This window comes from Pelobates fuscus, chromosome 11 (genome assembly GCF_036172605.1).
Source record: "Pelobates fuscus isolate aPelFus1 chromosome 11, aPelFus1.pri, whole genome shotgun sequence".
Taxonomy (NCBI): Eukaryota; Metazoa; Chordata; class Amphibia; order Anura; family Pelobatidae; genus Pelobates; species Pelobates fuscus.
In genome coordinates, this window is record NC_086327.1 from 27,527,290 (window position 1) to 27,544,069 (window position 16,780).

The window sequence follows — 16,780 nt, forward strand, 5'->3', positions numbered from 1 at the left end:
TGACCAAAAACCAGATGGTCACTCTGGGTGAACTGCAGAGATCACGTAGGTGGATGGGAGAAAATTGTGGAACTGCAACCATCAATGCAACACTCTACCAATGTGGTGTTTATGTCAGACTGGCCATGACGGTAGCCTTCCCCCATGGCAAGACACACGAAAGCCTCTGACTGTGAGAAACAAGATTCTCTGATCGGCTGAAACAAAGATTGAATTAATTTCAAAGCATCATGTCTAGAAGAAAACAGGCACCATGCTCCACCTGTGTACTACCATCCCAATGGTGAAGCATTTTGGTGGTAGCATCATGCTATGGAGGTATTTTTTTAGCAGCAGGGACTGGGAGACTGGTCAGGGTTGAGGGTAAGCAGAACAGAATAAAATACAGAGATATCCTTAATGAAAACCTGTCCAGAGCACTCTGGACCTCAGACTGGCCTGAAGTTTCATCTTCCAACAGGGCAATGATCCTAAGCACACAGCCAAGACAATGCAAGAGTGGTCTATGGACCACTCTGTAAATGTCCTTGAATGGCTCAACCAGAGCCCAGACTTGAACCCAGCTGAACATCTCTGGAGAGACCTGAAAAAGGTTGTCCATTAGCTGTCCCCTTCCAACCAGACAGAGCTTGAGAGCATCTGGAGATATGAGTGGCAGAAACTACCCAAATCTAGGTGTGCAAAACTTACATTATAACCCTAGGTATTGAGCTATAATCACAGCCAAAGGGGCTTCAACTAAATACTGAGTTGAGGGTCTGAATACTTATGTCAATGTGACATATTAGTTGTTTTTTTCTGTTTAATATATGTGTAATGGTGTCACAAATCAGTTTTTTGCTTTGTCATTATGGAGTATTGAGTGTGCATTTAAAAAACAAAACAAGAAAATTCAATAATTTAAACAATTGTACCATACAAAAAAACTAAGGGTCCTGAATACGTTCTCAAAGCACAATATTTCTTTTTTTTTTTTTCAGTACTACACTAAAGACAGGGTTTGCTGATTTGCCTCCCCACCCATCTAGGATAGAAACTGAGTGCCCATGAAATGACAAAAAATATTTTAATTTTTAATTTTTTTTTTATTTAAAAAAATAATGTACTCACAGTATATCACAAGTGCAAATGGGTTTATGGTTAGACCAGGATCTCCAATTTCCTGTCATTTCAGAAGAACTAATGGCCAACAGATAGGGTTGTGTCAGTTCTTGTGAAAGTTCTTGTGAAAGTTCAGCATTCTTATCTTCTATTTGCATTGACAGGAGATAAGTGTACTGGAGAGTGGCCCTAAATTGCCACACAGACCATCATTTACAAAGCTTCTAAAACCAACTAAAACTAATTGGTTATTTGTCAAACAATAATGAAATAATCTTCTAGATCCCAAGTCACCAAGGTAGAACATTTACATCATAGGACCCAAAACAACGTTGGGCTCATTGAGTAAAATGAGAATTGCGGAATAGTGATGATAAATTAAAGGCTAAAATGGGCAAATTGAAAAGTCTCAGAAGGCTATTTTGACCTAAAAGTTCCAGTTTCCTTATCTTTCTTCACAATGTCCACTTTATTCACTAAACTCTTTAAAATCGGATTCAGCTGCAGTAAGCAATGCTCAGGGATCAATTTATTTATCAATAAACAACCAATATACCGGTATATGAAATTGAACAATATTTACACTTTTATAGATAAGTAGAAAATGATTCGGTACCGAACAACTGTTTCGTGTGCAGGCCTGGAATATTAAACTGGAAAACTGGGCAAGTGAGCGCTGGCCCTTTATGGGTTAGTGGGGAAATAAAAAATCTCCCTCGCCAGTCCATTGCACACACGGGCAAAAGGGAGCATCTGACCTGCATCTCCCGCACACGCACATTAAACAGACATCACCTCCATCCCGGCACCCTAGGTCTTGGTAGCAAGAAAATAATTTATTATTTCTTAAAGTCTCAATGTTTCAGTTCAACTTGTGAATGTTCCGTAGGACATGAGGAAGTTTCTGAGGAAAGTTCACAAGTTGAACTGAAACATTGACACTTTTTGGAAAAAAATGATAATACAGTTTTTTTTGTTTTTGTTTTTGTTTTTTTGCTACAAAGACCCAGAGTACCGGTATGGAAAGGGTGGTGTGTGTGTGTGTGTGTATGTACATATATTGTATTAATATTATTATTATAATTAAAGTTCCCCCCCCCCCACTTCGTAGCCAGAAGTCCCCAACTCCATAAATATATAGCCCTTACCCGCGCACATACACATACCCTAGAGCCCCTGGACTTGCATACACTACAGCCACTATATCTGTACAGGCAAACTACAACCCCTGTACATATATATATATATATATATATTAATATACACACACACACTACCCTCTAGAAACACACACAACACCCCATAGACAAAAACATACACTGCGCCCTCTAGACAAACACACACTCTCTCTACAGCCCACAGACACACAGACACACACACTTTGCAGTCTGTGCACAGATTTATTCACTACTCTCTAGCCACATATAGTGCACCACGGATCGCTTTAAATACATACCACAAACAGCTGCCTCTACACACAAACCATCTCACAAGCACTCTTCACACATGCACAAATCCCTTCACCAACCAGACCGACCTTCTTCCTCTGGTATCCAGAGGCAATTCCCCAGTAAAATCAGAATAAGCATGAAGTTAAATTCTCTTGTGCTGTGTAGAACAGAAACAGGGCATTTCCCTTTGCCAGAGCACTTCAGCAGGACTCTGTGCATTCGCTGCCATGGAGAGGCATGAACCTGACATACTGGCATTGAGTAGATATGCATTGCTATTGGAGATTATATACATGTCCTTTTTCCGTCTTGGACCCTCCTGTGCATCTCCTCTTTCTTTATATTCCCAAGCCGGCCCTGGCTGTTTGGGTGCGGTAACAAGATTTAACACATAATTATTGAACGTTGCAATTGATCTTTATAAAGGGAGGGCTGGCAACCTTCAGCCTGGAGGACAGAGTAAAAGCCATAGTCCTTTTTTGTGAGCAAAACTCACAAATGTTGGTGTGAAAGGTTCCGCTCCTGCAGAGTATGCAATATATGGATTTGACAGATGAATCTACCAATGGCAAGACGTGTGGTATAATTGATATAATATCTGTCTCATCTAGCTCTGTGCAGGCCCAGGAACCGCAGGTCACCAAGAAATATCCCAGTGGGCCTGTCCAGGACAACTGGTGATTGCAGGCCCCCAGTCCATCCACAAACTCTCACACAGTGCCGGGCTAGCAAGTGATTTGCACATGGTATCTGTGCACTGTACATGGTATCAGAATGCATCTTCTATCCCTTTAAACCACTGCAGAATATTGTGAGGATGCAGCCCACAAGCCTTGTACGCAAGTGGCATAACATATGAGTAAATCTATGCGTTTGGTTTCTATTGTTATATGTGCAAACTCATTAAAATCTTTTTGATCTATATGATTCAATCACAGACTGTTGGGGGAAACGTGAAAAAGGTATGACGCATATACATGACAATGTTTAAACCATCTAGTTCATTATCAAACACAGCGTAACGCAGGCATTGCAGTCCTAGATTTGTCTTTATGATTACATTTATGGCCAGAGCCGTCTTTACTGCAGTGCGAAAGGGGCAGTTTGCCAAGGCGCGTACATTTTCCAGAGCTCGAAAAGCAGCTTTCCTTGAGTAACTCTCGTGGGTAGGGTTGGGTGTTCTGGGAATCTAAAGAAAGGAAGGATGGGGAGCTGAGAGGCAAAGGGGAAGGTCTGAGAAGAAAGATAGGGATGTACGAATGAGGAGCTTTGGTAGTTCTGAAAAGGAACATAGAATGTGGCGGCATATAAGAACCATTCGGCCCATCTAGTCTGCCCAATTTTTAAAATACTTTCATTAGTCCCTGGCCTTATTGGTTAGGATAGCCTTATGCCTATCCCACGCATGCTTAAACTCTCTCTGTGTTAACCACTACCACTTAAGCTGGAAGGCTATTCCATGCGTCCACTACCCTCTCAGTAAAGTAATACTTCCTGATAGCAAATGAAGTGATAGGTTGTGGGACATGTGACATTAGGGCCATATACTTGTGGCAGGTGGGGCAGCGAAGAGGGCAGAAGTAGAGAACTGCCCAGGGCCCCGTAAACACTAAAGACATCCTGTTTATGGATTGTGATAGGGAAAGGCCTTCTGTATCTTCTGATTTCAAACACAGAAAGATCCAAGGCTTTCTATTTCCCTGTCTCTAGCACAAGAGTTACCAGAGGGTTTAAATGGGTCGACAGCAGCTAAAGCTGGGCAGGTCTCTACTTGGGGCATTGCTAATCAAAATCAAAGATTGTATTTATTTTGCTTCTTGTACAGTAGAGCAAAGTGTAACAAGCTTTTTCCAAGAATTTTTTAACTCTTTGTTACAAACGGTAAAAATACAACGAAGAACAACCACTTAAAGGGTTAACCACTAAATTGTAAATCTGGGAAGATTTGGCAAGATAATTTAAAATTGTATTTTCAGTTCAGTCACAAAACAACCAATTCTGAATAATCCTCCAACTTTCTTATTTTTTCATCGTGGTTTTTGCAATTTCCTTGTCATTATAATCCCAGTTTACGAATAACCCCGCAGTTTTGTGTGGCAGTGAGAATGCTAGGGTCAGAGGCTGAGAGTACTGGGCTAACCCACATAGGCCTGGCCTTATGGGTGTGTGGCAACATTGGCACAAAGTGTCCGACACCGCTTACAGCACCAGGGGCCGCCTTACTGATCTTGCTATCTCCATGTGTCAAATTTGTATTTAATATATTGCTGGATCAGCAATATGTCAAATAAAAAAAATGGTTCCCTGGTGGTTTGGCGGTGTACCGTCTTGTCTGTACCTGACGTTAGTACGGACCATCATGTCTTCTCCTTCGCGGTTCCAGCTTTCACTTAGTGAGTCAGAGCGCCGGCTGGGAATCCCCTTGGCTGCGATCTGACTCAACGTTGAGCGCTGAAGCCGCGAGGTAGAGGACATGGTCCGTACCAGTGGCAGGTGGCCTCAGAACCATTACAATTAGCTGTGGTCATGGTGCTCAGTGATGAATGCATATACTTGTTAATTAGCTTACAGAATGTTCTATATTCACAATTGCATAGAGTTCCGTCTGCATCACAGTGTTTTTGTATGGTAAATTTTGTTTTTGATGTAATGTCTTTTTTTTTTTTGTTAATAAAATTTTTATTAAATGTACATAATGTAAGAAAAATTTGTGCTAAAGGTACTTAAAGGTAGGCAGACAATGTAATAGAGTAGCAGGAAATGCTAGCAGAATGCTTGGTTGTATTGGGAGAGGCATTAGCAGTAGAAAGAGGGAAGTGCTCATGCCATTGTACAGAACACTGGTGAGACCTCATTCGGAGTATTGTACGCAGTACTGGAGACCGTATCTTCAGAAGGATATTGATACTTTAGAGAGAGTTCAGAGAAGGGCTACTAAACTGGTTCATGGATTGCAGGATAAAACTTACCAGGAAAGATTAAAGGATCTTAACATGTATAGCTTGGAGGAAAGACGAGACAGGGGGGATATGATAGAAACATTTAAATACATAAAGGGAATAAACACAGTAAAGGAGGAGACTGTATTTAAAAGAAGAAAAACTACCACAACAAGAGGACATAGTCTTAAATTAGAGGGACAAAGGTTTAAAAATAATTTTAGGAAGTATTACTTTACAGAGAGGATAGTGGATGCATAGAATAGCCTTCCAGCTGAAGTGGTAGAGGTTAACACAGTAAAGGAGTTTGAGCATGCGTGGGATAGGCATAAGGCTATCCTAACTATAAGATAAGGCCAGGGACTAATGAAAGTATTTAGAAACTTGGGCAGACTAGATGGGCCGAATGGTTCTTATCTGACGTCACATTCTATGTTTCTACATTATTGAAAATGGCCAGGTTGGTTACGTTGCCTTTGAGAGCGTATGGTAGCCCAGGAATGAGAATTACCCCCATGATGGCATACCATTTGCAAAAGTAGACAACCCGAGATATTGCAAGTGGGGTATGTCCAGTCTTTCTTAGTAGCCACTTAGTCACAAACACTGGCATTATGACATTTACAGCTAAAATGTGAGGCGGAACTACACATTTTTTAAAAAACATTTTAAATTTATTATTATTATTTTACTCATAATAAATTTTATTTCATATATAAATATTTGATATGAAATGAAAGCCCGGTTTCTCCTGAACAAAATGATATATAATAAGTGTGTGTGCATATAATATGAAAGAGGGGAACTACGGGTGAACAGACATATAGCGCAAATTCCAGTTTTTGTTTACGTTTTGTTTTGATCAGAACGTGCACTATTGACTCCGTCCTGAAGGGGTTAATTAAGGTTAATGTTTTGATTCAGGTGATTTCTTAGTGTTTACATTTTTACAACTAATTAAAATGCCAAGAAGAACGAGGTAAACAAACAACAAATCATCCTGTTTGCTTTTATTTACACGTTTACAGTTTCTGTTCTAGGTGTTGCTAAAACCTTTATAAATTGTATTGACGTTTGTCCACACACCAGTTTACATCCAAACACAGTAACTTAACGGACTTGCAAAACTTGGATTAAAAAAAGTCTTAAACAAAAAAAAAAACACATATGCACCAAATACAATGTATTTAGTGAAAAAGCTCCTTGGTTCTCTGGCACACAGTGGGAAGGGTGCGGATGGCAGAGAGGTATATATGGCAATGGGTAGAAGCTATTGGGATGTGATTTCCACTGCACCATCGGATGAGACAGCTGTTACCTCAAAACTATTTTTAATATAATAATCCATTAATTAAGTTTTAAAATGAAATCGATTTTTTTTTTATAAAATAATGAAATATATGTAAGGGGAAAAAAGAGCAAAAAAAAGAAAAATGAACTCATCCATATATTTACTATATGACAGGATCTTTCAGCCATATAAATGCACCTTTGCAAAAAAAGTGTTTAAAACTCAATGTCTCTATAGCAGCGGTTCCCAAACTGTGCACACAGGGGTGCCACAAGATATTTCCCCGGTGCTATGAGCTTATAATCATATCACCAGGAACTGTGCTCTCCGCTGGGAGGGAGACAGGACCCGGGGGGAGCTCTAACATGCAGCTCCGCCGGGTTCTCCTCTCGCGAGCTGGGAGCGTTGCCGCGGTTACCTCGGCAATGCTCCAAATCTCGCGAGAGTGAACTCTAGCAGCTCCTGAGCCACCATGGCTTCCCCATGGACCACCCGGGATTAGTACTGTCCCCCTCCCAGGCAAAGGTAAGCAGGGAGGGGGGACATTAAAATTATTATTTTTTATTAAAAAAGTATATATTTATGAATTTGCCCTCCAACCCCCACACCACACAATAACTCCACCCCTCACACTGCTCCCCCATACACACACACACACACACACACACTGCCCCCTTCACACAGACTATCCCCCTATTTACACACACTGCCTCCCATTCACACACACTGCCCATTCACACGTGTGTTAAAGGGGGGGAGCAACAGCCTAAATACCAAAAAACCACCCCCCCATTCACACACATTGCCCCCCCATCCACACACTGCCACCCCCACACTACCAGCTCCCCACACACACACACTGCCCCCCACACTGTACCCCACATGCACAAACTGCACCCTCACACACACACACACACACACACTACATCCTTCACAAACACAATGCACCCCCATACACATACTGTACCCCTCACACAATCTGCCCCTCACACACACACTGTACCCCTCATGCACAAACTGCTCCACATACACACACTGCACCCCTCACACACACACTACATCCTTCAAAAACACAATGTACCCCCTTACACACACTGCACCCCAACACACACACACCACATCCCTCACAAGCACACACTACACCCCTCACACGCACACTACACCACTCATAAACACATGCACACTACAGCCCCTATCCCGGCAGATCCCAGGTAAGTTGTCAAACTGTTCTTAAACAGTTTAACTACTTAGCCTAGGAGGGCACTACTGGCAACATAACCACTACAACGAAATGTAGTGGTTACTGTGCCTGCATTGTTTCTTTAAATAATCTACCAGTTCCACTCCCAAGATTAGGTTCTGGATCTGCGCCTGAACGTTAAGCATTTCTGCCAAAATGGGGCCCAGTATATGCCGCAGCGCTGTACATATATACAACCTTGAAATTGTTTTGACTTGGGACGCCTTTGAAAAATATTGAAATATTAAGGGCGCCTTGAACCTAAAAAGTTTGGAAACCACTGCTCTATAGTCTTCCCACAGATGCAGGGAAGATCATAGAGACTAACTCTTGGGTGTCAAGCACTGTCTGACCCAAGGTCCATGTATATGGCTAAAGGATCTACCTTCTCAGTAGATATAAGGTTTTTTTTTCTCCTCATTTTTTTTTAACATATACTTCATTAACAAGAAAAAAAAACTGTTTATTTTCCAAGCTTGATGAATAGTTTTGAGGTGACTGTTGTCCTTTAAGTTAGCCTCTAATTTATTTGGATGGAATAGGAGAACTATTTGCCCCAATGTCTTCTCCTTCCTCTGTGTTACATGGTGGAGGTCGATTTTAGCAGCTCTGTAAATGTATTTTCTGAAATAATCACACACTGCAGGTTCATGCCCCTCTAAACAGCATCCACAACTGATAACTGTCTAGAGAAACATGAGTAACGAGACATTTCTAGTGTATATGCCTTTTATTTTTACACAGGTGGACACTGTTTTATATGTGTCTGCAGTGTCTGGTTTGCGGATGCGTGTGATGGTTGTTTTACTTGTGTCTACAATGTCCACATATTTAATTTTGTATTGTGGGTATTTAAAATGGAGGAGAGGATAGGAGGACTATGAATAAGGCCCATCCAGTAATTGTCCATCCTACATGTTTATTCAAGTAAAAGGTTAAGGATATAAGGAAACCATAAGTTGTAGAAGGAATGAGGATCCATACAACTGGAGACTTTTCACCCGAGGAGCACAAAAGAAGAAGGTTGATTCAATGTCACGCACAGGATAGACCTCTACAGGGAGTGCAGAATTATTAGGCAAGTTGTATTTTTGAGGATTAATTTTATTATTGAACAACAACCATGTTCTCAATGAACCCAAAAAACTCATTAATATCAAAGCTGAATATTTTTGGAAGTAGTTTTTAGTTTGTTTTTAGTTATAGCTATTTTAGGGGGATATCTGTGTGTGCAGGTGACTATTACTGTGCATAATTATTATGCAACTTAACAAAAAACAAATATATACCCATTTCAATTATTTATTTTTACCAGTGAAACCAATATAACATCTCAACATTCACAAATATACATTTCTGACATTCAAAAACATAAAAACAAATCAGTGACCAATATAGCCACCTTTCTTTGCAAGGACACTCAAAAGCCTGCCATCCATGGATTCTGTCAGTGTTTTGATCTGTTCACCATCAACATTGCGTGCAGCAGCAACCACAGCCTCCCAGACACTGTTCAGAGAGGTGTACTGTTTTCCCTCCTTGTAAATCTCACATTTGATGATGGACCACAGGTTCTCAATGGGGTTCAGATCAGGTGAACAAGGAGGCCATGTCATTAGATTTTCTTCTTTTATACCCTTTCTTGCCAGCCACGCTGTGAAGTACTTGGACGCGTGTGATGGAGCACTGTCCTGCATGAAAATCATGTTTTTCTTGAAGGATGCAGACTTCTTCCTGTACCACTGCTTGATGAAGGTGTCTTCCAGAAACTGGCAGTAGGACTGGGAGTTGAGCTTGACTCCATCCTCAACCCGAAAAGGCCCCACAAGCTCATCTTTGATGATACCAGCCCAAACCAGTACTCCACCTCCACCTTGCTGGCGTCTGAGTCGGACTGGAGCTCTCTGCCCTTTACCAATCCATCCATCTGGCCCATCAAGACTCACTCTCATTTCATCAGTCCATAAAACCTTAGAAAAATCAGTCTTGAGATATTTCTTGGCCCAGTCTTGACGTTTCAGCTTGTGTGTCTTGTTCAGTGGTGGTCGTCTTTCAGCCTTTCTTACCTTGGCCATGTCTCTGAGTATTGCACACCTTGTGCTTTTGGGCACTCCAGTGATGTTGCAGCTCTGAAATATGGCCAAACTGGTGGCAAGTGGCATCTTGGCAGCTGCACGCTTGACTTTTCTCAGTTCATGGGCAGTTATTTTGCGCCTTGGTTTCTCCACACGCTTCTTGCGACCCTGTTGACTATTTTGAATGAAACGCTTGATTGTTCGATGATCACGCTTCAGAAGCTTTGCAATTTTAAGAGTGCTGCATCCCTCTGCAAGATATCTCACTATTTTTGACTTTTCTGAGCCTGTCAAGTCCTTCTTTTGACCCATTTTGCCAAAGGAAAGGAAGTTGCCTAATAATTATGCACACCTGATATAGGGTGTTGATGTCATTAGACCACACCCCTTCTCATTACAGAGATGCACATAACCTAATATGCTTAATTGGTAGTAGGCTTTCAAGCCTATACAGCTTGGAGTAAGACAACATGCATAAAGAGGATGATGTGGTCAAAATACTCATTTGCCTAATAATTCTGCACTCCCTGTAGACTCATCATCTTTTTTTCATAGTCTTTCTTGAAACCTAAATTTTGAGTAATATTCAAAGTCTGTGAGGAATATGGTTTGTGTCTAAAGGACAAATTACATGCTTTAGACAAGTTGGGGTCAATTACCTTCAAAGCAGTTTTTATTTTAGGTTTTTGTTTTTTACCCTCTTCTTCTTTGCGTGATAGACAGTTGCAGTGTTTGGTGTTGGTTTCCCAAATGTCCTCACGGTCTTTAGAGTCAACCAACATTCTAAAATCAGATTGTTATTGTGTCATTTATGCATAGGAGATTATAGTGGACAGAGAAGGGTGAAAGTTAAGGATCCCTTATAATGCAGGTTGCTCTTCAGGTACAGATGTTACTGTGCAGATGTACTCTTAAATGACCATTCCACACACATAAGGTACTTTAGTTTGCTGATATGCTTATGTGTGAAGAGTGTGTCCTTTTTTACATTTTACAAAAAGTGCAGATTTCTATGCAAATGTTTCTTTTACTAAAATTTCAACTAAAAGATACAAAACATTGTCTAGATTAGAAGCACACTGAGTTACTGAAAATAAAAAGGCAAACACATAAAAAAAAATAGGTGATTATATAAGTACATAAGGGAATGCATTACACAATACATGTATGTACGTAGTGGGGAATTACGATGCAGCATAAACATAATTAAACCCCATTCAACCTCCCCCCAATAACGACAGACAACGTGGTATGGATGAACAGGCCACAGCATTTATTAAAACATAAATAAATTACTGTATAACACACCCATAACTCCATATATTAAACTCTTCTTTCTGTAACGAAATTGTTAGCAACAAAACATAAATAACATATATATATAAATAACAACTCAACATACAGTGCTATACAGAGAACCCCCCGTCCTTGCCAATAAAAACCTGCAGTGGCTCCTAAACACCACTGCCTCTCACCTCCCCCCCCGTCATAAAAAACATATTCCAATGCCTGCCATCAGCCGACCTTATCCACGCTCGATGGGCACGAGACCTCAGGCAACCTAAAGTTAAACCTTTTGAAGCAGGGGAGGCTGAGACCTGTAAACATGAGGAACTTATTCCATCCTTAACATAACCACACTTAATTGGCAAGGACATACCCCCGACTCGCTGTGACTAACTAAACCTACTCGGAGTGGGCGGGCGGGAAGCTGTTCACTGGCCCGAATCCCAAGTGGCACTGAGGTAAGACCTCCCCCCTGCTAGCTCACATAGCCCTAACCCCCACCCACACAATACACCCACTATCAAAGACCCTCCCCTGCATCTATCCCCACACTCCTACATGTGCCCTTGTCCGCTTAGCTGCGCTATCTCCCCAGGGCCTGAGTGGGGTAATTCGCTAAAGTCCAAATAGTGAATTCAATGTGAATATCCTGTTCCCAAAACAGCAGAATTAGGAAATCCAAAAATAAAAATCAATCAGATATGCTTTAGGTTTGGATATTTTGGTCAACAATGTGAAAATCACTTTGAAGTAGCAAGGATTTACACTTAAGAGAACGTAACAACTACATGGAATGTTATTGATGGACTATGAATAGAAGAACATGTCAGAGGTTTTTTGGATAAGAACATTCAAAAAAGGTCACATATATCTTAAATGGTGTCATATTCTTTTTGCACTTTTCTGTGGGAAGTGAAAGAATAGTCGATTTCAGATTACCGTATGTCTGTGTTCTTTTTCTGGAAGTCTTTTTTTTTTTGTATATTCTTTATTTTTGTCGGGCTAGAATTAACAACAGTGTCTGTGTAGCCACATTAGCCAGAACAGACGCGATCACATGTAACATATAAAAACAGTTTAGTGGCGTAATGAAGCTTAGCACGTTTTTGTTATAAAATGAATCATGCGAATAAACATTGAGCAGTGTACCGTTCGACATATCTGTCATTAAGAGCATTTAGGTATCTAGGTCTTATGTTGATCTGTGGACTTGTGGATTCTTTATTTGTTAAGTAAGGTGTTACAGGCTTCTCAATCACTGCTATAAAAGTGTGTTACGTGAGTTCCCAGTAGGACGCTGTGGCATAGTAATGCGCACATTGTTATATAGAAGTGACAAGCTTGTCTAAGCATTTGTGTTATCAGGGTAGTGTAAAGTATGTGTAATGTACCCGTGCGTGGCTGCGCTAGCGTGGTTGCTTTTTACTATCATCTTATTGTGTATTTATTGTGTGTTTTTGTCAACGTATAACAATCAGTTTACATTTGCTTCCTATATAGGTCGATAGTAGTTATCTCCGAGATAATGCAGAGTTAAAACCTAGTGACACATCTTATGCCGAGATTGCCTAGGCATATTCTTGGTCGCATACATGCCGTGGGCTGTGCAAAATAGTACTGTCATTATGCCTATCTATGAACCTTCCTGCGGGCCTAAGCCAGGTGTCCATCTGGCGCCTCGCCTCCGGTCGCCTCTGCCTGGCTCGCCTCTTGTGTGGATGGGGGGGCAGGGGAGGGCAACGGGTGTAAAGTGCAGATTTCAATAAAAATTTGCATTTTACTAATTATCCTTGTTACACTGCTGGGCTGTCAGTCAGACAAGAGGTCTTATTACTTCCTGGTTTGTTTAGCTCAGTGGAGCTAAATCAAGAGGCAACAATTGCTCAGAGCACCTGCCTTGCAAAGATTTCTCATTGAGCTGCGTTGGGAAGTCTGTGATTGGGCAGCCACAGCTAGATGTTTTTAGTTATACACCCAATAAAAAAAAAACGGAATAATTTGATGCATGCATGTTTTCAATAGGGGTTATAGCTACTAAACAGTGATCTTTATTTATTTGTATTTGGACAGTGGAGTGTCCCTTTAAGACAGTTCATAGTTTTGGGTGTTCACTCAGAAATCAGCCTAGACCCTCAGCCATCAATTTGATGATGTGTTAAAAAAGTTTAATTTTTCCAAATTCATCCAACCATGCACAACTATTATCCATTTCAAGGACTAGACTAAGCATCCCTCAGTTTTATCAGCAACCAAATAAAAATGAAATAAAGTCGCTACACGTATTTATTAAATTTTTGGCACTGATTTTGAATCCACCTGGATCACATACAGCAAAACCGCAAAGAAGTTAATATAAAGCAACCACTTATTGTGTTTTTTGTTAAATCATGCAGCAGAGTGGAGATAAAGAATTGAAGAAGTAAGCATTGTTTTGTATTTATTTTATGTTCTGTAGCAGAATTAATGCTTTATTTGTTTTGTTCTAGAGCCTGAGATGGAGTAAGCAAAACGGATTTCCAAAGTAACACAATCACATAGGGGATTTCAAATACTTTATTGTGTATTTGGATTAAAGAGTTAAAAAATACCTGAATTCTAGCCATTTGGGCATTCTTTCTTCCTTTCTCCCACTTGCATAAAATGTTTGTTAAAGGGGGGAGCAATAGCCTAATGGTGTAGACATCTTTCTACGATTTCCAATGCTGAACAGTGAAATACCCCAAAAATACAGCAACTATTTGGGTACCTAATTACCTTATTATACTGCTCTAACGTTGCTTTATCACGGAGAAGAAATCGAAAAGGAAATAGGCAGTTCATTGAGCGAGATCCTGAGTTATCAGGGATTTTCTCCTTCAAGGCCAGAAGCAAATCTTGCCTAAACGATCAGTCCCACCAGATCAGGACATGTTGTCCTCAGTGCAACCCTCGCTTGATGCAACTGATGACATGTCACGGAAAGGTGGACTGTACTGCACATCTTCCAAGGAAGACGAAAACTTGATCAGTCTGTAATCAAGGAATAAGTCCAGACATTAATGGTCAGAGGGAAGACCCTGGAGCAAGATGTTCATGATGTGCTCATCAAACAGGCCTCATCCTCTCCACTTAAATGCAGACACTTGCATTTCTGTTGAAACTGTCAGACCAGGAGAAAAAGAGTCTCTGCCCCCAAGCAGGTTAAAGGTATCCTATTTAGTATAACTAAATCTACTAAAGCCCTATTACCCTCACTGAGAGTTGTGAATGTGCTGTTTTTGACTCATATTGATAAGGTGTTCGTTATGTCTGCAGTAAGAGGGTTCACTTGCATCACACACATTATCCTTCTGTGCCGACCTCTCCAGACCAATTTAAGCACGGCGACAATTACTTATCACTAGTGACTAAGCATTTACGTTATGCGTTTACGAGATTTGCATATCCCATACCCCCAGGGCACTTGCAGAACTCTTCAGGTCACTAAATGTCAGGATCAGCAAGGAACCTAAATGTGCAGATTATGACACACTAAATAGACAAGCGGTATACTCGCCCTTAGAGTGGCCGGACTAACGGTAAAGGAGTCAGAGAGAATGCCGAGGTCAAGGGCAAGAGAGGTAGGAAACAAGGTAAGAATCATAGGTTTGCGACATTAAAGAAAGAACACTCTTCGAGCTTACAACTGCAACAGTTCTGGAGAGCCTTGCCATTACTCACATTGACAGGACCAAGTCTAGAGAGCTTATCAAGCAACAATGGGACATACTCTCTGTTAGTTCTTCTGCATTAGTCCTCAGGAGACCAGCTGGCTGAAACATGTTTCATATTATTACTATTCTTGTTTGATTTGTATAATTCTCTTTGATTTCTTCTTATATAATCTGCCAATATCCATGATTCTCATTGATGGTTTTCTAGTATGGTAATAGCACTTTATTATTTGAATTTGTTTACTTATCGGTGTCTACCTGACTTTCCTCCCACCCCCTCATAAAAAACTCACACTGGTGTCTTAATGACGGGCCTGCCTTTCAGAGGCCTATTCTGCTCTGCTCTGTTTTGTCATATTAGAAGGCCTGGTTTTTGCAGTTGGATTTATTTGACCTAACTGAATGTCCCCATCAAAAATAAAAATAAATGCTTGTTCATGTTGCATTAGACCTTATGCTGAGGAATACTGTTCTATGTAAATTAGAGCTGCTGTAATAGGACTGATCTTAGTGGATTAGCAGGTATAATTTAGTGTGTGAATTGCCTGTGTCCATCCATACTCTGTCACTTTATGTCCATCAAGTTTTTTTTCCCATAACCATCTGCAAATCTTTTTATTTTTTAATGGTGTATATGTCATGGTGTGAGTAGGGGCTACTTGTAATATTCATGTCCAAGGAAAGCATGTCCTTCCTTTTTTTCTTGGTGGCCACATGGTTGTATTGAGGGTGGGTTATGTTCCCCTGATGACATTGGGTCATATTGAAGATGGAGTTGGCGGTACTCTAAATATCACAGGAAGAAGCACTGGTCATTGGATCATATGTATGCAGGAACAATGGACTTGTTACTTTATTCTCTAGACTTCACCTCATATGGAAGGAAGAAAGGACCAACTTTGCATGACAGAGAGAGCATATACCTCCTTATGATGTATTACGCTTTAGAAAGGCCTATCTATGGATGTCACATAAATAAACTACAATGGTGCAACCTATCGGACAAGGGCTCAAATTTGGCAATTTTCATGAGCTGGATGTTTTTGACTTCTTTGAACCTTTAACTGTGTGATCTTGACTATGAGCAAGATGAAGGACCTCTATTCTGTGTACCATTGCTTTTTAGCAGAGCAAAATTAGGTACTAGATATGGCACTTTTCGAAGACGTCTGGGAGCTTGTATCTAACATTGATAGTTGGATAAAGGGCAAAGCAACTCTTCTTCAGTCTGGGCGTTTGGTGTCTAGCTCTGCCCACCCCAGATCCAGAAACCACACCTACTTCAGAAATGGCACAATTCTTTCTAGCTGCCCCACCACCTTCCCAGGTAAAATAAGATGCAATTTGAAAGTATTTCTTCTTCTTTGTTCTTTTAGTTGAACCGTCGATTCTTAAATTCTTGCCTTACTGGAGGCGGACATCTTGACCTGATGGACATGGCTATCTGTCCACTTTAATTTATTTCATCTCTTTTATGCAGGTAGGTGCATCCTAGCAGCATTGGAAGGGGTGGTGGTATGGTGGGAACTAATTTGATGATAATCTTCCAAAAACAGTATAACACTGCGATTAAATAGTTTGTCACCAGTAACTTTAATATCAATCCATTAATTTCAATGTGGCACGTGTCTTTCATACCTGCCATACAACATTAACTTAGGGGTGGATTTAAAGTTAGAAGATGCCAAATATTATACCGATTAG